The sequence below is a fragment of the Lepisosteus platostomus genome, chromosome 2 (assembly GCF_059453375.1).
Source record: "Lepisosteus platostomus isolate fLepPlt1 chromosome 2, fLepPlt1.hap1, whole genome shotgun sequence".
Lineage (NCBI taxonomy): Eukaryota > Metazoa > Chordata > Actinopteri > Semionotiformes > Lepisosteidae > Lepisosteus > Lepisosteus platostomus.
In genome coordinates, this window is record NC_142612.1 from 51428864 (window position 1) to 51452304 (window position 23441).

The following is a 23441-nucleotide window of genomic DNA, read 5'->3' on the forward strand; positions in this document are numbered from 1 at the left end:
GTGGTTTGTAAGAAGTATTAACCCTGCACCAACACTGTTACATCTTTCTGAATTCGAAAATGGAGGCACAGTTTTTTATAAGCTTTTATATTTCAATTGATCACTTGAAAAAGATGATGAGGTTATGTCCCAGGAAATAGGCAAAGGACTAATATAAATGTACTAATTTCATAAGTGTCCATACTTCCTGGCAAAAAGTGCCCAAGTGCATGGGAAAAAGTGGATGGACTGCAATAGTGAAGTAATCATACGTTTTCTGCTAAATACATCTTGAGATGTTGACTGGACCACTCAAAGATATTTACTTTTATCCTTCTCAGAGTGGCTTAGGCCTTGTGCTTCAGATCTTTTGTTCTGCTGAAATGTGAATTTTCAACCCATTTTTAGATTTTTGGGTGTCTCATTTGAAAACAATAGATTTTAAAATTCAAGTAAACAAGTTATTGACATAAAACTATTTATATAATTTATTTACACTATACATTTACAAAGTGTTTATACTTTATATGAAAACACACCTTTTATTAAACGTATTCAACAAAACATAAGTGAAAGTAATTTCTAAGCAGGTTAATGCTGCTGTTAATATCCTGTATGTTGTAAACAATTCACTAATGGAAATTGCAGGTCTTAGGCTGCAGGTTTTCTGAGATGACTTGAAAGGTCATTTTGTATTAATTGAACAGGGCCGTATGATGGCCTTCCAAAAGTCCTGGCTCTGGCTGGCGTGAGTGCTGTGCTCTTTATAATTCTCGTTGTCCTTGTCTACAGACTTTGTATTTGTATTGTTTTTTTTTATATTTAAGTTTTGTTTTTGCAATTGATGTTCTTGTTCGTCTTATGTTTGAATGAAAAAGCCAATGAGACCGCAGCTGAGAAGCCAAATCCAGGTAATTGTCTCTGCATATCTATTCTCATAGCACTTTATTTTTGCAAAATTCTGAAATTCAAGGACGTTATTAACATAAAATTATTTATATAATTTATTAACAATATAAGTTTACAAAGTGTTTATACAGTACCATATGTGAGAACACATTTTTATTAATAAAATTCAATCACACATAAGTGGAAGTTCTTAGCAGGTTAATGACACTATTAATATCTAATGTGCTGTAAAGAATTCATGAATGGCAATCGTGGAGCTTATTTGTCAGTTATTCTACAATGTCTTGAGTGAGTGAGTACTTTTGTATTGATTGAAAAGGGCCATGTGAAGGGTATGGCCTTTTTACAGTCGTGGCTCTGGGTGGCGTGGGTGCCATGCTCTTGATAATCATCGTTGTCCTTGTTTACCAACTGAACAAGAGAAGAAGATATAATCACAGTACAGGTATTCAGTCTATTCAGGATTGAATTATGCAGAACATGACTTGAGAGCAATGCTTCACATATGGACAGGATCATATTGAAATGCATATACTGTATTGATGTGCTATAGAATCAGTTCACCTTAGAAATAAGAAACAGGAAAGGTCAACCATACAGCAGTACAGTGAGCATCAGATGTCACCTGGCTCAGAACTCAATGAGACATCAATAAAAATTTGAAACTAATGACCATTGTAGACAAACTGTTAATAAACATTCACATTTTCCTACTTTAAGAAACGAGACCCAACCAATCAGCAGTTTCTGTGTTTAATAACTTGTATCCAAAGAACACATTTGCAATTCTTATTGTACTCTGGTCAAATTAAGGCTTTGTTTGCAGACGTATATGAACTCCACTTCTTTTATACTATTTTATTTCTACTATTTTACTGTGAAGTAAGAGACAAGATGTAAAAAGGGTTAACTTAAGTCAGTTCTGCCTGAAAATGAGACTTCTAAGCAACAGGGGTTTATGGCAGGAAAGGGTGTTAACTGATAAGGATTCCAGATGCGAGCTAGGAACCCCCTGGGGGCGTAATCTTAAACTGACCATTTGGTCAGGTTCTCTTAACTGGCCAAATACCATGACCCCCCCTTACCATAACCGAATGACGTCCGAAGCAGCAAGGAAGGACTATATAACCTAAAAGTTTGTACTGGCACATCGAACAATACTTCGGTTTTGTTGTTTCTTGCGGGAAACAAGACTTCGGCTTTATTGTTCCTTGCATGCAATAAACTCATCTGTTTTACTTCATCTCGGGATCCAGAACCTTATTCTTTCTGTTACAACAACTGTAATCACACACAAACAAGATATAACTAAAATATTATTTCCTTTGTGTTATTAGCAACACAGTATAGAAAGACCGTCATTGGATATAAGTTGAAAAGTTTAAAACAAACTGATGGTTGTTTTAACCTTTTTAGTGACAATGCTTGCGTTAATGCGTTTTTGCATTTTTTTCTTGTGCAAGAACTTGTGACCCAACACTAAAACAGTTTGTCTACCCATTACTTGTCCAAAGTATCCACAGTGTTTTCCAGGTTCCTATAACCCAGATAGGAACAAAAAATTTAATATAACATCACGATTGACAAAATACCTAATGTATGAATTGAATATATTATAAATGTGAATTTTACAAAACAAAAGAAAATGACTCTGTAATATAATAGTTTTTGTTTCTATTTACAGTATATGATGGTTTTCTAATTTGTTGAACATTTAATTAAATCTCTTTATGTATATACACTGCATATGCCCATTTAAAATTTAGTTTATGATCACAGAAAAAAATATTTGTTAACTTGTCTTCTTCCCTGTCACTATCATTTTATCTTAGGACGTGTGTCTGAAAATACTGATCGGAATTCTCATTTCCAGCCTCAAAATGATAAGGTAATCCTATAGAGTTATTTAAAAGAAACATTAAAAAAATAACATAAAATTAAATTAAGATGAAGAATATTTTTTGTTATGTGTGAAAATCTGACTGGCCAAATAAGACTTAAACATTTGACCCTAAAAATCTCATTAATTTAACTATTGACTGGTGAATTACTTTATGCTGCTATTAAATTATACAGTATGGTATTACAGTAAGAATACAGATAGCACAGCAGTACAATTGTCACCTTGCAATTCTGTGTGGAGTTTGTATGCTCTTCTCATTTCCTCATGGGTTTTCTCTGGGCGCTCTAGTTTCTACTCACCTCCCTATAAGATACAAGTTTAATTTGAAAATAAGCTCTAAATGATTACTGTGTCACTGTGTGTGTGTCCTGCTATAGACTGGCATTCTATCTAGCATGTCCAGCTATTCAGAATGAGCAGGGGATACTGCAGTACTTTGAAGTTCAGAACCACTGCAGCTTTTTATAAATACTCAGTTGTGGGACTGCACTCCTTTGTAAAACTTCCTGGTGGAGCAGTGAAAGCTTAACATGGCATGTGGAGCATTATGGTAAATGTGATGTGCATCATAGTGTATATACAGATGCAGCCATTCAAAATGCACGGGCGATACCACATTATTTTCCGGTACGCTGTACGCAGTCTACCACAAGTTACCGGTAAATACCGCTAGCAAAATAATAGTATCCGGAATTTCCGCAAGGTGGAGCTAATAAAGCTCAACCTCTCATGTTTGAGCTGTTGCCATCAAAGTCTTTAACAAAGATATTACTAATAGTATTAATAATGAATGACCTTGGACAAGCTGTAAGTGTAAACTCAAAGTATTGCCCTGGTCCACATTCTTTTTTTCATTGACCGTCTTTGTAAAAGTAACACCACAGCATTTCGCAATCACGCATTTGTTTCCAATCATGCAAAGTACAGTAATTTTTGAGAATCGATTCACCATGCCTTTCACATGCTCATAAAAGAGATTGATTTAGGAACATAAACATATTACCATATGAAAACTGTACTGTACACAGTACAGATGCAGCCATTCAAAATGGGTGAGGTATTTCGCGGCATACCCCGGTGGGCGTGTCGCAGTATCACACGGTATCACGGTGTCACGTGGTTAACTATCCGGCGTCGCCTTGTAAAACCGCCAGGGGGAGCTTAACCTCTCATGTACAGCATTTGAGTCTTTAATTTTGAACTGTGTATTACAGCATGTTAATCATCAGTCATTAAAATGTTGGTATATTTTATGAAAGCAAGATTGCTCAGTTGGACAAAAGTACACAACCTACCTTTATCAGAAATATTTATGCATCAAAGCCTTTACTGAAGAGATTACTAATAGTATTAATAATGGATGACTTTGGACAAGCTGTATACTCAAAGTATAATTTCTTTAGCACATTTGTACAAGCACTTGGAATCTGTCCAAGCCATACTTTGTCAGGCATTTTGTTTTACTTCAACGGGCATAAAAACTTCCTTGCTTTTAACAGGGCGTTTCATAATTTCTAACTACGAAAATGATTTAAAATGCGACACCTATCATTCAACTAGAGCTTAAAATATCACAAGGATCCTCAAGAGCACAGCAAAGAGTGTATTAAAAGACACTTGTATTTATCAACGCTTTCTTTTCCGTATACTAGATTTTATGGAACCACTTCAGAGGGGTGTCAGCCAGTCAGATTCCAGGAATCGGCACTTTAAAGGAAAAATACACACCGGTATTCCATTTCTCCCTAACGATTTTAAGCATCGAAGTATTTAACTAGCATGTGAAATAGCGTGTGAAAAAGTGGTAGTTTTAAGCTTTTCTGCTAATATAATATGGAATCGCGTATCTAAAGAATTTAATAACGGTATTCGTGTGCTGCGACAGGGCTGTGTAGGGCTGTTTCGCCTGCCTGTTCACGCGAGCTGTCTTGTAGCCGACTGGTCTAGGTGCGTGACTACCAACTGGCAGGTTGTGTGTTTGGATCCAGCTGGTGCTGGACTTTTCTTTTAACAAACATTTCTTCGAAAAAATAGAATAGCGATATTATGGACAATCAATTGACTTTTATTTTTCAAAATATCGCAACATGATCGATATTTGCGATATTTTGAACATATCTTCCCTTCTGACAGCGGTTCCTGCTTCTATTGTGTGTGTGTGCAACAGAGTAAATTTTTATAGAGAAATGGAGGCTGGACAGTATGCGTTACAATATAAACATTTATATTGATTTAAATCGTGTTCTGATTTAAATCTCAAACGCGTGTTTAATTATATGTGTTTTTTAATCAAAATCAGGCTAATGCATTTCTACATTTTCTGTATGAACCAGCTTAGTCTTTTAATACCATTAAAGTAAAGGTTTATTCCATGCTGAAAATGTTTGTACCAGACTTTTTTTAGGCCTGTTTAATTGTGTCTGAAGTCTGATGTTGTAAATTTTATTGTTAAAAAGATCCATGAAAATGTCACTACTAAAGTTAGCTGGTACTGTTGGTATTGTAAGTGGCAAGTAGAGCTCATATTTTAGATTTTGTGTAGTTGCTAGCGTTGAACTGTGTGTTGGATGCACATGAATTGAAGGAATGGGCAAACATAGCTGATGCGGATCCACAGAGCCAGCATATTAAGATGTTTATAATTAGAGGCAATTTGTTTAAATAACTAGGTATGGATACTGATGTGCAAGAGAGGTGGAAAGGCTATTTCCTTAAGCCAGCACTATAAAATATTTTATTCTCAGTGAGATGCTGCCATTTCATAGTGGGTTTCTAACACTGTGTATAGTTCCATCCACAAAGTGCCTTTACTTCCATCCATTTCTAATCTCTTTTTCCAGTACAGAGGATTTGGAGCCTATCCCAGTAAGCGACGGACACAAGGCAGAATACACCCTGGACATAGCGCCAGTCCATCACAGGACAGACAGACACAAACACACACACACCAGGGCCAGTTTAAATCTAACCTCAGAACCTTTCTTTTCAGAAGACTTAGTGTCTGTATCTGCTTCATTTTCTAATTTTGGTAGCACCTCTAACTGCTTGTCTTTCTTATATGCATTTATTTTGTAATCTGTGGTCCTTTTATCTGTTTTTACATCTAATGTATTGCTTTGAGATGCCACCTTTAATGGTGATATATCAAATAAAGTTTTTTATTATTGTTATAGGGAAACATGATCAGATTTTCCCTGGTTCAGAAAAAAAGATCTAAAGTATACTAGTTTGTCACTCTTCTCATTACCTTTGCTAAATGACTTGTCATACTAATCTGATCAATCTAACTGCCAGTTTTCTGTGCTTTCTCTATCCTGCTAGATTTGCAATTATTCTGAAACTTTTCATCTTGAAATAACTCATTTCTAAATACCTTTTTCACTGTTAACATCTTGCAGGAACTCTGCTACAAAATATACACTCTGACAGTTCATCCTGCTACCCACATTAAATAAAACAAATCTTAAGTTTTCTATATTTATGTCTTTATTTAGTGGTTTCATTAGTGACAAAGGCTAAACTTTCTTGGAAAAATGTCTTTTATGTGTTGCGGAAAAAACTGACTTGCTTTAACAAAATATGTTTACAAATCCTTTCACCTGGCATTTTCGTAGTTAGAAATTATGGAACGCTCTGTTAAAAGCAAGGGAGTTTTTATGTCCGTTGCAGTTCTTTTGCAACATGAATATAATTATATCGTTATTCATTTCTTGAGATACGCGATTCCATATTATATTCCCTTTTAATCAAATTCTAAAAGTATGCTTGTTGACTCCGGTATCGCGTTAGTTAAAGACTTCGATGCTTAAAATGTTTAGGGAGAAATGGAATACTGGTGTGTATGTTTTCTTTAAAGTACCGAGACCAGCCATATACTGTATGTTTAAGTTCCAAAATTAATATCGTTTATGGACTTCACACGTGTTGCAGTATGCTCCTATTCTTTTTATGCTCAGGCACTAAGTAAAAGGAGATGCTTCATATTGCTTGACTAATTTTAAAAACTAAGTTATAAATGCAGACGCTCCCTCGGTGCGCTGCTCTGGTGCGCCGGCTCTTACACAGTGCCTGTCTGCCGTAAGCGTTACAATATACATACCCAACACTGCTTGTACCCATCAGTCATGCAAATAAAACACCTTGAATTGAATTGAATTGAGGGGAGAGGGGGGGAATACTAAAGCCAATACTGGCGACGTGCTAATGCGTTGGTTTAACAGTCCGGGTGTGGCAGGCTTCCAATGTCAACTCGACTCGATTGGAAGACAATGAACGTATTTTAGCCCTAAATGAATTAATAGCAAACATGGTTTACATAAAATACATTTTTCCAAGAAAGTTTATAATAATACGATCTATAGTTGAAATCTGAGCCTACTTTAAAAATAAAGGAAAAGCATTTTCAGAGAGCAATCACGCTGTGTTTATGTAGAAAAAGCGATTAGGTTTATGAGCAATCTAATTACCTATTCGCTTAAAACGCTATATAAAATAAAGTTTATTTAGAGATGAATGATCAGTGTCGCAGTTTAAATAATGGGAGTCGGGAAACTAACACACAACGCCACCGGATTTAATAACGCAATAAAAACGCTATAAAATAATGTGACTAGGCACAGAAAAAGTTTACAGCACAGTACAATAATAAATGCTGACCATGACTTTAGAAGCATAAATTACCTTACACTCAATTTAAACACAAGCTGTCTTTATCCCTCTAAGCTGGTTCATACAGAAATGTAGAGATCCAGGCTCAGAACACACAGCTTCATTAGCAAATACATATGCAGGACAACTAGAGAAGACGTTTTACAGAGGATGGATTTTTAGAAACATCCCATCAGTGACATTACTGAAGTCAACTCCTAGGTAACTGTCTTGTGGATAGTTTCACAAGAATCAGACAAAGGTTTAAGCATCGCTTGTTCTAGATAAAACTGCAAAAAAAAAAACAACAACCCATAACGTACTTCTTTGTGGCTCTGTTTGCCCAAATCATATATTCACAACGTGAAATTAGAAAATAATATTACGTAACCAAAATCCGCAATATGGAAACAGAACCTGTGTAATTGTTGACAGATGATGTACTCGTAACATTTTTACAAGACGAACTTCAACATTTAAAAAATTACTTCTATGTACTTGATATCTCTAATCAATCCACTGCACTGCATTAAAACAAAACGAAAACTAAAATGCCCTGGGCATACCGTTTCGCGCTTCTTATCAGTTGCTCAAAAGTAATTTGACCGTATGAAATGCATAATATAAACCTAGAAACATATACGTGAGCAGGGCCTGATGGGATACCACCTCGCGTCCTGAGGACATGTGCAGCCCAGCTGACCACAGTGTTTACAGACATCTTTAACTCCTCCCTGTCACGGTCCATGGTCCCCACCTGCTTTAAAAAAACCACTATTGTTCCAACCCCCAAAAAGACAAAAGTGGCATGCCTGAATGATTACCGCCCAGTAGCATTAACATCTGTGGTGATGAAATGCCTGGAGAAGCTGGTGTTGTCACACATCAACTCCTCCATCACAGAGTCCCTGGACCCCCTGCAGTTCGCCTACCAGAGCAACAGATCAGTGGATGATGCTTTCTCCCTGGCTCTGCATACAGCCTTGGAACACCTGGACACTAAGAACTCGTATGTGAGAATGCTGTTTGTGGACTACAGTTCAGCATTCAGTTCCATCATACCCAGTCAACTGGTGACAAAGCTCAGGGGATTCGGTCTGTGCAACTCTGTCTGCAACTGGCTACTGGACTTTCTTATCGAGAGACCACAGGTGGTGCGGATAGGCAATAAAACATCAACACCACTCACCCTGAGCACTGGAACCCCACAAGGCTGCTGTCTGAGTCCAAGGTTGTACTCCCTATTTACTCACGACTGCACAGCAAGACACAGCAACAACCGCATCATTAAGTTTGCCGATGACACCACTATAATAGGACTGATCAGTGATGATGACGAGTCCATTTACAGGGATGAAGTTGTACAGCTGCTTAGGTGTTGTCATAGCAATAACCTGGACTTGAACATAAAGAAAACAAAAGAGCTAATGGTGGACTTTCAGAGACACAGGCCACACACTCACAGCCCACTCAGTATTGATGGAACGGAAGTGGAAACAGTCACCAGCTTTAGGTTTTTGGGAATTCACATCTCTAAAGATCTAACCTGGACTGTGAACACTGACTCTATCATGAAGAAGGCTCAGCAGCGCCTTTATTTCTTGAGGTGCTTCAAGCGATGGGGGATGCCAATACATGTGTTGGTGAACTTCTACCGCTGCACTATCGAGAGCGTCCTCACCAACGGGATCACGGTGTGGTATGGCAACACCTCTTCGCGAGAAAGAAAGGCACTGCAGAGAATGGTCAATATGGCCCAGAAGATCATCGGCTGCGGGCTCACCGAGATTAAACAGCTCTATGAGGACCGCTGCCGTGGTAGAATTCTGGCCATCACAGAGGACAGTCACCACCCCGGGCATGAGCTCTTCACCCCACTGCCCTCAGGCAAGAGATATAAGAGCATACCGACACTTACAGATGCAGCCATTCAAAATGGGTGAGGTATTTCGCGGCATACCGCGGTGGGCGTGTCACAGTATCACGCAGTATCACGCGGTATCACGTGTCACGTGTGTCACGTGACTAACTATCCGGCGTCGCCTTGTAAAACCGCCAGGGGGAGCTTAACCTCTCATGTACAGCATTTGAGCCTTTAATTTTGAACTGTGTATTACAGCATGTTAATCATCAGTCATTAAAATGTTGGTATATATTATGAAAGCAAGATTGCTCAGTTGGACAGAAGTACACAACCTACCTTCATCAGAAATATTTATGCATCAAAGCCTTTACTGAAGATATTACTAATAGTATTGATAATGGATGACTTTGGACAAGCTGTATACTCAAAGTATAATTTCTTTAGCACATTTGTACAAGCACTTGGAATCTGTCCAAGCCATACTTTGTCAGGCATTTTGTTTTACTTCAACGGGGCATAAAAACTTCCTTGCTTTTAACAGGGCGTTTCATAATTTCTAGCTACGAAAATGATTTAAAATGCGACACCTATCATTCAACTAGAGCTTAAAATATCACAAGGAAAAATACACACCGGTATTCCATTTCTCCCTAAACATTGTAAGCTTCGAAGTCTTTAACTAACGTGATACCGGAGTCAACAAGCATACTTTTAGAATTTGATTAAAAGGGAATATAATATGGAATCGCGTATCTAAAGAATTTAATAACGGTATGATTATATCCGTGTACTGCGGCAGGACTGTGTAAGGCTGTTTCGCCTACCTGATCATGCGAGCTGTCTTGTAGCCTACTGGTCTAGGTGCGTGACTACCAGCTGGCAGGTTGTGTGTTCAAATCCAGCTGGTGCTGGACTTTTATTTTAACAAACATTTCTTCGAAAAAATAGGTAAGCGATATTATGGACAATCAATTGACTTTTATATTTCAAAATATCGCAACATGATCAATATTTGCGATATTTTGAATATATCTTCCCTTCTGACAGCGGTTCCTGCTTCTATTGTGTGTGTGTGTGCAACAGTAATTTTTTATAGAGAAATGGAGGCTGGACAGTATGCGTTACAATATAAACATTTATATTGATTTAAATCGTGTTCTGATTTAAATCGCAAACGCGTGTTTAATTATGTGTTTTTTAATCATGATCAGGCTAATGCATTTCTACATTTTCTGTATGAACCAGCTTAGAGGTTCATACAGAAAGACAGCTTGTGTTTAAATTGAGTGTAAGGTAATTTATGCTTCTAAAGTCATGGTCAGTATTATTGTACTGTGCTGTACTGTGTCACATTATTTTATAGCGTTTTTATTGCGTTATTAAATCCGGTGGCGCTGTGTTAGTTTCCTGACTCACATTATTTAAACTGCGACACTGATCATTCATCTCTAAATAAACTTTATTTTATATAGCGTTTTAAGCAAATAGGTAATTAGATTGCTCATAAACCTAATCACTTTTTCTACATAAACACAGTGTGATTGCTCTCTGAAAATGCTTTTCCTTTATTTTTAAAGTAGGCTCAGATTTCAACTATAGATCGTATTATTATAAACTTTCTTGGAAAAATGTATTTTATGTAAACCATGTTTGCTATTAATTCATTTAGGGCTAAAATACGTTCATTGTCTTCTAATCGAGTCGAGTTGACATTGGAAGCCTGCCACACCCGGACCGTTAAACCAACGCATTAGCACGTCAAAGCCCATTGAGCCAGTATTGGCTTTAGTATCCCCCCCTTCTCCCCTCAATTCAATTCAGTTCAAGGTGTTTTATTTGCATGACAGATGGGTACAAGCAGTGTTGGGTACTGTATGTATATTGTAACGCTTACGGCAGACAGGCACTGTGTAGGAGCCGACGCACCAGAGCAGCGCCTGCAATTTTTATATTTATAACTTAGTTTTTAAAATTAGTCAAGCAATACGAAGCATCTCCTTTTACTTAGTGCCTGAGCATACTGCAACGCGTGTGAAGCCCATAAACGATATTAATTTTGGAACTTAAACATACAGTATATGGCTGGTCTCGGTACTTTAAAGAAAACATACACACCAGTATTCCATTTCTCCCTAAACATTTTAAGCATCGAAGTCTTTAACTAACGCGATACCGGAGTCAACAAGCATACTTTTAGAATTTGATTAAAAGGGAATATAATATGGAATCGCGTATCTCCAGAATTTAAAGACCAGACAATCGCAAACTCGTTTTCAATAAAATTATTTTATTAATTCAGCAGTTTGTGAGAGGGACATCCAGCAGGGAGAGACACACACACCGGTTTTCATTGACAACATTGTTTTTTTTTCAATTCCTCTTGTCTAACAGGAATGTTTTGTTTGTGGACAGACTGTTAGACAAGAGGAAAAGACCGCCTCCTCCTACGAAGCATTTCGTTGATCCGATCACGAATTCTTTTCCAGTCGTACGCAGCAAGGGTTGAGAATCTCCGATTCACCATCGTACTAATGGTTTCCCGGAGATTGGGTTAAAAAAAAAACAAAAAACATACTAACAACTGTGCCATCCTACTCCTTAGTTAATACATTTTATTATTCATGAACAGTTAACATTGTTAGCAAAATATTTTGAATTATATTTAACCCTATTTTTTCTTTAGTTTTGTATTTAACTTATTATATGATAGTCAGACTTAATGTATATTTGAACAATGAAAATATATTTTTACAAGATTTTACATTAAGCACTTAAAATTAATATGGTTAATAATAGTAAACTATAACATGCTGTAACAAGATCGGTTACAAGAAGAAAATGCTTTCAGAGAAAATGTTTCAACCAAACCTGTTCCCACACACCCCGCCCCCACTACCATTAGAATATACACAAACATTTTAGCGTTTCATTCTGAGCAGAAGACCCTCACACCTGAAGAGTGCTGGCTGTGACGAATTAAACCGGTTTTACAGGTTTCAATCACAGACCATGTGACATGGGACTCAGTAAACTACAGTAACACCGTATTTGATAACGCTTTAAAAACGCTATAAAATAATGTGACTTGGCACAGAACAAGTTTACAACACAGTACAAAGATAAATGCTGACCATGACTTTAGAAGCATAAATTGCCTTACACTCAATTTAAACACAAGCTGTCTTTAGCCCTCTAAGCTGGCTAGGCTCAGAACACACAGCTTCATTAGCAAATACATATGCAGGACAACTAGAGAAGACGTTTTACAGAGGATGGATTTTTAGGAACATCCCATCAGACATCCCATCATATTCACAACGTGAAATCTAGAAAATAATATTACGTAACCAAAATCCGCAATATAGAAACAGAACCTGTGTAATTGTTGATAGATGATGTACTCGTAACATTTTTTCAAGACGAACTACAACATTTAAAAAATGACTTGTATGTACTTGATATCTCTAATCAATCCACGGGTCCCAGCACAAAACGAAAGTAAAACGCATACCGTTTCTCGCTTCTTATTGCTCAAAAGTAATTTGACCGTATGAAATGCATAATATAAACCTAGAAACATATATGTGAGCAGTACTTAAGCACTGTAGTATCGGTGTTAAGACATACCTCTCAAATACTGTAAATCAAGTTAAAAATATCTCAAGACCGATTCTGGTCGTAATGAAACCATGCAAGGGAGTTTTTATGTCCGTTGCAGTTCTTTTGCAACATGAATATAATTATATCGTTATTAATTTCTTGAGATACGCGATTCCATATTATATTCCCTTTTAATCAAATTCTAAAAGTATGCTTGTTGACTCCGGTATCACGTTAGTTAAAGACTTCGAAGCTTACAATGTTTAGGGAGAAATGGAATACCGGTGTGTATTTTTTTCTTTAAAGTACCGAGACCAGCCATATACTGTATGTTTATGTTAAGATTTCCCTTCAGTGGTAAATTTAGATATGAATATTCAATACTTAAACGGGCACAGTTAAGACATTAAATATACATATACATATTGTATACAGTACAGTTTGCATACGGTAATATGTTTATGTTACACGATTCAAAAATAAATAAATAAAACTGGAAGGTCCAGCACCACCATTATGTTTATATGGTTGTTTTTGTTGGTTGGTTGTTATTATGGTTATTAATAATACGATCTATAGTTGAAATCTAAGCCTAAATAAAAAGAAAAAGCAAGTGATTAGGTTTATGAGCAATCTAATTACTTATTCGTTTAAAACGCTATATAAAATAAAGTTTATTATTAATTTGCTGGACAGAGCGGTGAACATTATTATGCATAAGACAAAGATAACGATCCTGATCAGTTTAGAAATCTGTGTACGCTGTAAGGTTTTTACTTCTTAAACCTTTAAAATACACGTTTTGAATAGAAAGAAATCCTCTTCCTGGTAGTGTGTATAGCACGCCAGCACGTCTTTTTTCTTCAATCAGAGGGGTGTCAGATAGTGTCAGCCAATCACCATTCTGCGTTGGGTAGCAACGGGTGACTGTTCTCAGGCGGAAGATGTAAACAGCTTAATGTTCGTGTTAAATATTTTTTTTTTAATTCAATTAAACGGGCACAGTTAAGACATCAAATATACATATACATACTGTATACAGTACAGTTTGCATACGCTAATATGTATATGTTACGCGATTAAAAAATAAATAAATAAAAATGAAAAGTCCAACACCAGCTGGATTCGAACACACAACCTGCCAGCTGGTAGTCACGCACCTAGACCAGTAGGCTACAAGACAGCTCGCATGATCAGGTAGGCGAAACAGCCTTACACAGTCCTGCCGCAGTACACGGATATAATCATACCGTTATTAAATTCTTTAGATACGCGATTCCATATTATATTCCCTTTTAATCAAATTCTAAAAGTATGCTTGTTGACTCCGGTATCACGTTAGTTAAAGACTTCGAAGCTTACAATGTTTAGGGAGAAATGGAATACTGGTGTGTATTTTTTTCTTTAAAGTACCAAGACCAGCCATATACTGTATGTTTACGTTCCAAAATTAATATCGTTTATGGCCTTCACACGCGTTACAGTATGCTCCTATTCTTTTTATGCTCAGCTACTAAGATTTCCCTTCAGTGGTAAAATTCAATATCTACAACGGGCACAGTAAAAGCGTTTACAGTAAGTCTTTCTACGGCAGACCAACGGACCACGAGTGCCCCTGTCGGTCAACCAATCACGCACCGCGGTATCGCGTGTCATCTTACCTGCGGTATCTGTACTGCGGTGTCTGTACCGCACACTTTGAATGGCTGCATCTGTACCACTAGATTCTTCAATAGCTTCTATCCACAAGCAGTGAGACTGGCGAACACATTTAGCCATCCCCCTCGGACCACACCTACACCATCACCATCTACCTCATTGTAATTTATTTATTGTACGTCTCCAGTCATTGTTTACACGTCTGTATTGTTTACATTCAAACTGTCTGCATGTTTACTTGCACATTGTCTATTGTTTGTTTGTACATTGTCTTGATGCACTGTTTGCACTTTGTTTTGTTTTTTTACACTTGTTTTACAATCGAGAGACTTTCTGTAAGTAAGAATTCCATTGTACCAGCACCGGTTACATATGGCAATAAAGTTCAAGTCAAGTCAAGTCAAGTCAAGCAGTATTTACGTAGTATCGGTGTCAAGACATACCTCTCAAATACTGTAAATCAAGTTAAAAATATCTCAAGACCGATTCTGGTCATAATGAAACCATGTTTCGTATGTTTTCTTTAAGTACCGAGACCAGCCATATACTGTATGTTTATGTTCCAAAATTAATATCGTTTATGGCCTTCACACGTGTTGCAGTATGCTCCTATTCTTTTTATGCTCAGCTACTAAGATTTCCCTTCAGTGGTAAAATTCCATATGAATATTCAATACTACAACGGGCACAGTAAAGTTGTTTACTGTAAATCTTTCTACGACAGACCAACGGACCACGAGTGCCCCTGTCGGTTAACCAATCATGTACCGCGGTACCCCGCGTCATCTTGCGTCACGATGCGCGAAGCCGTAGCCAATTACCTCCGGTACGTGTCTGTACCGCGCACTTTGAATGGCTGCATCTGTACAGCATATTTATGCAGTATATGAACATACTGCTGTTCCTTGCCATGTGCGCTGCTGTTTCGGTATATTTGTGGATCTGACTTCATGGGATTTGCGTGTGTGGTACAGCGGAGACAAGACCCTGCAGGGGGGTTGTTTTGATTATACTATGAATGAGTCCCTGAGACATATTGTCCAAGTTTTGGAATGATAAAAAATAAACCTTTAATGAGTTTGTACGAGAGAAAAAAAGTACCTTTTCAGATGTTGTGTACTGCGCAGAGTAGGTGAATTTGACAAATAGCTAATGCTGCTTAAACAATTTAAAATGTATCTGACTGTAGTGTAGCTCTCATGTAATTGCTGTTTCAAGTGGCTCTGTTAGCAAAGTTGGTGTTAACACACTGCACCCTTTTGAATGGATTTTTATCACCTTTATCACCTTTGTCTTTCCCGGGTGTGGGGGTTGTATCCCTTCCTCAATTTACCATCTGATACGTCTCCAGTAAACCGAGAGACTTAAACCCGCTATTGATTAAACAAACTGCTCTAAAGTCAAACTGCGCACAGTAAAATTGTCTAAACTGAAAGCCATGATGGACACCACAACCGCCCGTAATACAAACTGTAGTACTGTAATACATGTAATACAAAGGACCACTAGAAACTAAAGCTACCCAAAGTGCAGCACGCATGAACCAAGGGAAAAATATTGTCTCCACAAAACAAATCAAAGATCCTGTACAAACCCCCCAAGTATGATACATCTCCACTATAGTTATTGCAAGGTGAAAGTGGGAAGCTGGTATTTTTTAAATAAAATAAAAAATAAGAAGCAATGACATGCCCCTGCCTAACTTAGATATTACATGACTTTAAAAGCTATAAAAAACATTTTTTATATAGTTAAACACTACTTATTATGTATGAAAAGTGGGTGATTTTTCTTCCTCATGATCAGCTTAGAATGTTTGTGAATGCTGTAATTAAAATAATTTTGCCAACACAACATGACACATATACACAAAAGAAAATCACATTCTTCTCTTAAACCAGGAATTACTTGTCTAAATCTGCATCAGTGACTATTTGGAATGTGTATTGATAGAAAGTGAAATTACAGTCCACTTCCCTTACACCTACCGCAAGGTCATAATGCGCTAGCTGGCTGGCACAAAACAATCCCTCCTTTCTGAGTATCCTGGAGATGGTCTGGAGGTTCAGAGATTAAATTAAGCAATCTTTCACTAACAACTAATGCACCACAAGTGCCACCTGACGATCATCTTTAAACAGCGAATCACGTACCATGGCTGCCTTTAGCACAAAACCCTTGATATGGGGTAGTACCATGAATTTCAAATGGCTACATATGTAGATAAGCTCCAGCATGCTGTAACACTAATAAATAACGGATATTCATTATAATAGAAAATCAATTTTGTCTATATGAATATTGCTTTAGTACATATAGTAATAATTGCAGTCTGTTTCCTTGGTAATTTTCATTATATTGTTCTAATTAGTTATTGCCCTGGCTTTTTCTGCAGAGAGGAGGCAGTGATGTGGTCAGTGATGTGTTCATGTATGCTGCCCTGGAATTTGTCTAGAATAAACAGAATACTGGGAAAAAGAGAAGAGAAATGAGGAAGGAATCAGAGCATGTCTCAGAGTATGCTGCTGTTAGAACTCAGGCCAGAAGATAATACACCACCTTAGATCTGGATGATGAAAGTTAGATACAGCACATGCTTGAAAAAGAGATCTGAAACAAAGCTGGGAATCTGCAATGAACAGACAATGATACTGAGGATTAGCTGATGGGCATGTATATAAATGATTTACAAATATATTTAAATAAATCAACAAAACCTAATTAGATTTCAAAAGGAAAATCACAATTCCATCAACAACCCTTTTTGCACTTGATTTTATTTATATTTGCACTCCTTTCAGAGATAGTACAATTATTCTGTATCCAAATTAAAAAAAAAATGTAAATTTTATGTCTGTAGTTTGGCTCTTATTCCAAAACCTGGAAACAAATAAATCAAAGAAATTCTAAATGCCTGACACCAATGGTTACATCTGTTTTCGTCCCTTTTTAGAAGATTTTTATACTGTTTTTATACTGTAGCAGTTTGGCGAGGATGGAGACAAGAACTCAGGCTCTTTTAGTACAAGAGCCAGCTCTTTATTAGTTGGGCATGTGTCTGGCGCAGAAACAGCCAAACAGGAAATAAAAGAAGACAAAGCAGGATACAACAGACTAGGGTCATTTCAGGTACTGGTATGTGGGTATAGGGCAGTAAGTGGGTAAAGGTATAAAAGGGGTGCAAAACTGGGGATAACTATTTAACAGTTATCTTGGAAACCTTACACAATGTACACCCACTTCGTATGGTCAGCGGCAGTAGCCAGATGCTCCCTTAGTCCCTGCCCTGGCTGTTATTCCCATCCTGCCCTGCGTTCTTCAGCTGCAACGCCAGGCAAGGGCGCCACACTACCTTATACTGTATGTCTGTGAAGGATCTGTGGTGTTTCACAGCAAACCATAATCAGAAGCCTATTAATAAATATAGGCTGCCCATGGCAAACTAATTTAGTCATATAGACCACCAGTCAGCATTATTATAGACCACTAGTCAGCATGATAGCAATTTAGCATGGAGCTTGGCACCCAAGGTCAGTGAGATGAGCCGATATCTCTCACAAAGTGTGAGATCTTTGTTTTTGGTTTTCAATAATAGAGAACTAAAGGTAGTTTTGGCATGCATTCAAAAAGAACCTTTTACAAAAGTTAATAGCTGAGGACCCTGAGCAGAAAGCAATTCAGAGACGGAGATTGTGGCCTGGCTAGGGTCAGAGAGGTAGAGTCCAGCGTCCAGTAGTAAGAGGGCTAAGACAGACTCGTGGGGAACCAGAGGAGGGGGGGAAGAAGAGAAGAGAGACAAGTTTAAACCCAATATTGGGCAGGGAGATGAACTTGAGGCAGGTTAAAATAGCAAGGAGGAGGGGGTGTGTCTGATTAATTAATTGAAACTGCAGTGGAATGCAGAGAGTGTTGGGTCCTCATTGGGCGAGGCTTAACACTTGTTAAGTGTTGGGCGAGGTGTAACAGAACCTTCCTTAATGCCCATATGTACAGTATCATGTCAAGCTGAAGAGGACCTAATGGAGGCAGAAAATTCAGGTATATGTGAGGTGATATCCCATCAATGCCCTGAGATTTACAGTACTCCTCCATCTTATCCTGCATTGCTGGTTAACTTTAGTTTTTTCAAGGTATGCCAGAGGTACCTCTGAGAAACAAGTGTGTTTCTGCAGCCTAACCCTGGTATTTATGAACTGAAGAGAACACACATACTGTGAGCTAATGAAGATTGTGTAATACTACAAATACTGAATGTATCAAAGCACATAGAATTAAGTCTCAGCTGTAAAATTATTTCTTATTATCACCCCTACCCCTACTTGTTTCTTACACACAATATAATGGAGAAATTAACAACCCAGGATGACAATGTGCCACTCGAACAAACTCTTTATTTTAACTCGTAACTCTGAGCCCGTTAACTCCTACATCCACCATGCCTGTTACCCTGAACAACTGTTATTCCCGCTCTGCCCTCCACCAATCAACATGCAGTTTCAGTCCTGACGCACACAAATATTACATACCCTGTATGAGTAAACTGGGTTTTAACATCTTAGTTAATTCAGCTGACCGGGAGGGACAGAAAGCCAGCAGTCTGAAAATTGGGTGAGGCAGTGGAGAGAACCTCATGCTGGCTTTGGAACAGGAGAGAGGAGTTAAGATGGAGGCCAGGAGAAGATGGGCAGTGACCTGCCAGCAGAAGAACGTTATGGATAAAAGTTGAAATGCCTGATGAAGGTTTGGTTTCATCAGATGACATCAATTCCTGGCCAACAGCAATAGTGTATGTTACTACTGACTAATCACAAGTGACCAACACCCAATGTATATAAGAAGAGAAGAGAGAAAATAGTAAAGTTTAACATTTTGTATTAATAATATATGGTGTTTATTATCAAAAATAGTGTATTTAGTGTAATGTTTTTTTTCAACTAGTGGACAAAGCTAAAAGGCTTTATCTAAAGCAGAAGATCCATTTGTCTGCTGCATGTATAACTGAAATTGAACAATTAAATTATAAAATACACACATATGTAGTTGAACCCTGTGTGTGCCAAATTCTATTGCAGGTATATTTCCCATAAGAACAGAATTTAAAACTGGGTAACATTATAATTTTTACCCTATATTGTTATATACAGCAGTATAGTATAGATGCTTCTAGCATAACAAAGTATAATTAGATTATTTCCTGATCTAAAATCCTGATCTAATTGATGTGCAAACTCTAGAATTTAGAGTAAAACATATACGTTTTGGTTACATCTTTTACTTCCTAAAACAATCACCTTTTATGTCTTCTTGTACCTCTCTTTGATTATTTTTAAATGGAACCAATTGTGTCATTAAGATTGGGAAGGAATCTTAGGAACAAAGTCTGGAGACTTCATTTTCTGTCAACCATTTACTTCTCATTAGAGGTTTTTGTGCAAAGAATTGAATTCTTAACAGTCTACTAATCTGGCCAGTGGTACAACCCAGAATGGTATCCCTTTGCACTTCGCAAACTCTTCGCAATGCTTTTTAGAAAAAAAAAACATTATTTTGTCAATGCTATCACTTACAAAGTCCTTTTTTACATTAACAGTAAAAGGTGAATACTTGGCTTATACTGTCTACCCTCAATGGTTTGTGTAGTAAACTGATTCTGCAGTCCGCAATTACAATGGTGGCACCTTATTTTGAGTACCTGTAGTTAAAGAGTTTATTCTCTTAAGAAAGTGCACTGTTTTTGAGCAGCACAGGAATAAACAAGATCTAGAGTAAGATATTGTTTTGGTTAATAAAGCTAATAAAGGCTAAACTTCTCAGGAAAAAAGGGGAGAAATTATGGTTGAATATTATTGTTTTACTTCAGTGAACAATAACAGACACTGTTAGCAAAAAGAAACTGCACACATGTAAATAATACAATAACTTAGTAATTAATAAGTTATACTTATTCCAAGCAAAGATCATAGTGCTCATTAAGAATCATTAATTGAAGCTTAGTGCTTCAACTTGTGAGAATATATGAACATGAACAATGACTATCTAATTTGGTAAAACTTTGTTTTAACAGTTTTGTAAAAGAAAACCACAAACCAAACTACTTATCATATTTTTACTGCCATTACCCCAAAAATATTTCATGTAAAAATGAAATACTAAAAATCATACCAATTTTTTTTGTGAAAATAAACTATATTCAGGTTTAAACAAGAATTTGTCAGTCACGCTTACTATAGCTGGGCTACGGTACGGTTATTTTGAACACATGGACACGGGGAAAAAGGCTGTAGGAAAAAGTTGAATTGGCTCCATAGATTTGTGAGCCACTCTGTGCTATACCCTTTCCCGGTGTTCACGTTATTTTTGGACAAACAAAATGTCATGAAAAACTCACTGTGAAACCACTGAGCATGATGTTTACAATAGATAAAAATGTATTGGCTTGAATATAAATAGCTTTAAACATGTGTTTTGTAATTAGCCCATCAAAGGACTCAGACACTATGCACTAATGTCATGTATAAAGATATGTGATTAAAATCCTGAAGATTTTGCAAGACTTCATTTACAGAAAAAGAAATGAACAAATTATCAAAATCAAAAATGATAAGATTTTTCTTACTACTAAATTTTTTAACTAAATAAAGTATTTTTTACATTATTATAATTTTTTGTGACAGAACATTAGGCCTAAACATGATCTGAGCAAGTTTATAAGATTAATGTATTTCAATCACATTTTAATCTGTATTTAAAAACAGTAAATGTAATAAAATTGTTAAGATCGCATTCTGCATGGCTTCTCTCGCATAGCAGTTGCCCTGGGAAATGAGGAATCATGGTTTTCCAGGGTTCATTCAGAAATTCAGATTCTTCCAGGTGATCTGCATTTTTTCCTGTAATTAACCTCTCTCTATTCAAACCCAAAACCTCGCTTCAATGGGGCTCCGTCATTGCCTTTTCACTCCCATTCTGTTTTACCATCTTCATTTATTTTTCCCTTGTTCCAAATGTATTTTCTCCTGGTCCCGTCTCTCAGAAAATAACTGTCTGATCGTAGTCTATATGCCAGTATGCTCAAACCCTGCCCCAGATTACGGCAGCCTGCTCACACTTGCTCCAGACTTGCTACCTGCCCTAACCCTGTTCTCCTGATTCCCATGTCCTGCCGGGACCCTGTTCTCACGATTCCTGCAGACTGCCCAGACCCTGGTTCCCTTATTCACACCCAGAATAAGATGTTTTTCAATAGCAAGAAGATAAAATAATTCCACGCATTTCACAATTTCCAACATTCAGTGGTATACAGTAGCCACTACTATGGAATAGTAAGGTTCAAAATTGTGACTTTTGTGAATGGAACTTTCATCCAACCTAAAGGTAAATGTACAATCTATTTTGAAATAGATGTACATTTTACTTCTTCCTCAAATTGACTCTTTAAACATTTTCATTAATTTTATTTAGCTTTTTTAAAATGTATTTCTCAGTTGAAACTCTGTGGGAGTATGTTCCTTTCTGATGCTTTTTTCTTAACTGTTCAGACATTTTTAGTAAAGTGTGAAGCACATGTCCAATTTGTTATTAAAAGTTTTCATTTGCATATAATACACATCCTTGTTTTGAAATTAAACTCAAAGAGTTAGTTATATTTAGTGTAGTGAGAGACATTATAGTAGGAAAGAATTATGATATGTAGAGTATGTGAAGATCAAATTACTGTCAGTAGATTATTTTTTATAGAGGGAACAGTTATCATTGCAACTCTACAGAAAGAAGTGCTGTTGAAGACACAGGAAACGTGACTGAATACCATTTTGCTGTCTGTGTGAGTGTTCTGGTTCTGGCAAGAGTTATGGTAGCATTTGGTATCACTGTAATTGTCAGGAATCCTCAATGAAAAGGTATACAGATCCTGTGCAGACGCACAGGTAGGTAGATGACAAGGCAGGCGAACAAACCAATATGTATGGCATGTTCGTGGTCAAAAGGAGTAAGGTGGGTCGAAATCCGGGAAGTACACTGGTGGCAAACAATCTGAGATGAGAGGTGAGGTCCGAGGTCTAAAGTTGAAAGGCAAAAGGCAAAAGGCAAGTCCAGAATCCAGAATAATACAAGGTACAGAAAACGCCAGGTAGAGCTCTCAACGAGTAGACTCAATACTGAGCAGCGGGAAGCGGGTTAGGATGATTTAAATAGTGCTGCTCTGCCACACGGTAGAGCATGTGCTGATTGATTAACACGTGTGGCGGCGCATGTTATTATTAACCAGCAGCTGGTACTGGTTAGTTCTTTTGTAAGATGATCTCCGCTGGCTTGAGGTCGTGACAGTAATTGTCTACAAAACAGTTAAAGCAGTAACCTGTCAACATGTCTCTGGTAGGCTGTACGTGTGTTCGGGAAACTCTTTCATTATGGATCCTTTCCATTAACTTCTGTTTAATTTCTGCCTCAAAGGGACAGTCTAATATAGGAACTCTGGAGCAACTTCCTAAGGCTGATTTTAAATAGACATTGTATACCTTTTGCTCTGAAAACTACTGAAGACATGTACCAAGCTGTATATAAGTTTTGGTGAATCTAAAATTTAGAAAACAGAAGTAAAGACATGAATACATTTCATCTAGAAACTTTGCACATAACTTAAACATTCCTTTCAATTCATTTAATAGGACCTAATTTCAACCTTAATACTATTCCATTTTAATTGAACATTTGCGGGCTGTATGAGAAAGTAAGAGGAAACTGAAGGACAAATTTAATTACATTACCCTTAATTTCATATTTAATTTAACTAGATATCCCAAGCTATAAATATTCCAACACTCAATGATTGGATTTATCCATTATTTAAACAAAAACACATTTTTAGTGGTTCTGGCTGAT

The 23441-nt window shown here is 37.1% G+C and overlaps 1 long non-coding RNA gene across 1 annotated transcript in view; it reads right to left on the minus strand.

The window, feature by feature from the left end:
• Positions 1–1176: 1176 nt before the first annotated feature.
• Positions 1177–23441, minus strand: part of LOC148676438 (uncharacterized) — a 28028-nt gene continuing 5763 nt past the window's right edge. The window contains exons 3-4 of the long non-coding RNA XR_015926765.1: positions 3013–3094; positions 1177–1299 (exon numbers count right to left, since the gene is read on the minus strand). This is a non-coding gene — a long non-coding RNA (uncharacterized LOC148676438). The remainder of the gene's footprint in view (positions 1300–3012; positions 3095–23441) is intronic.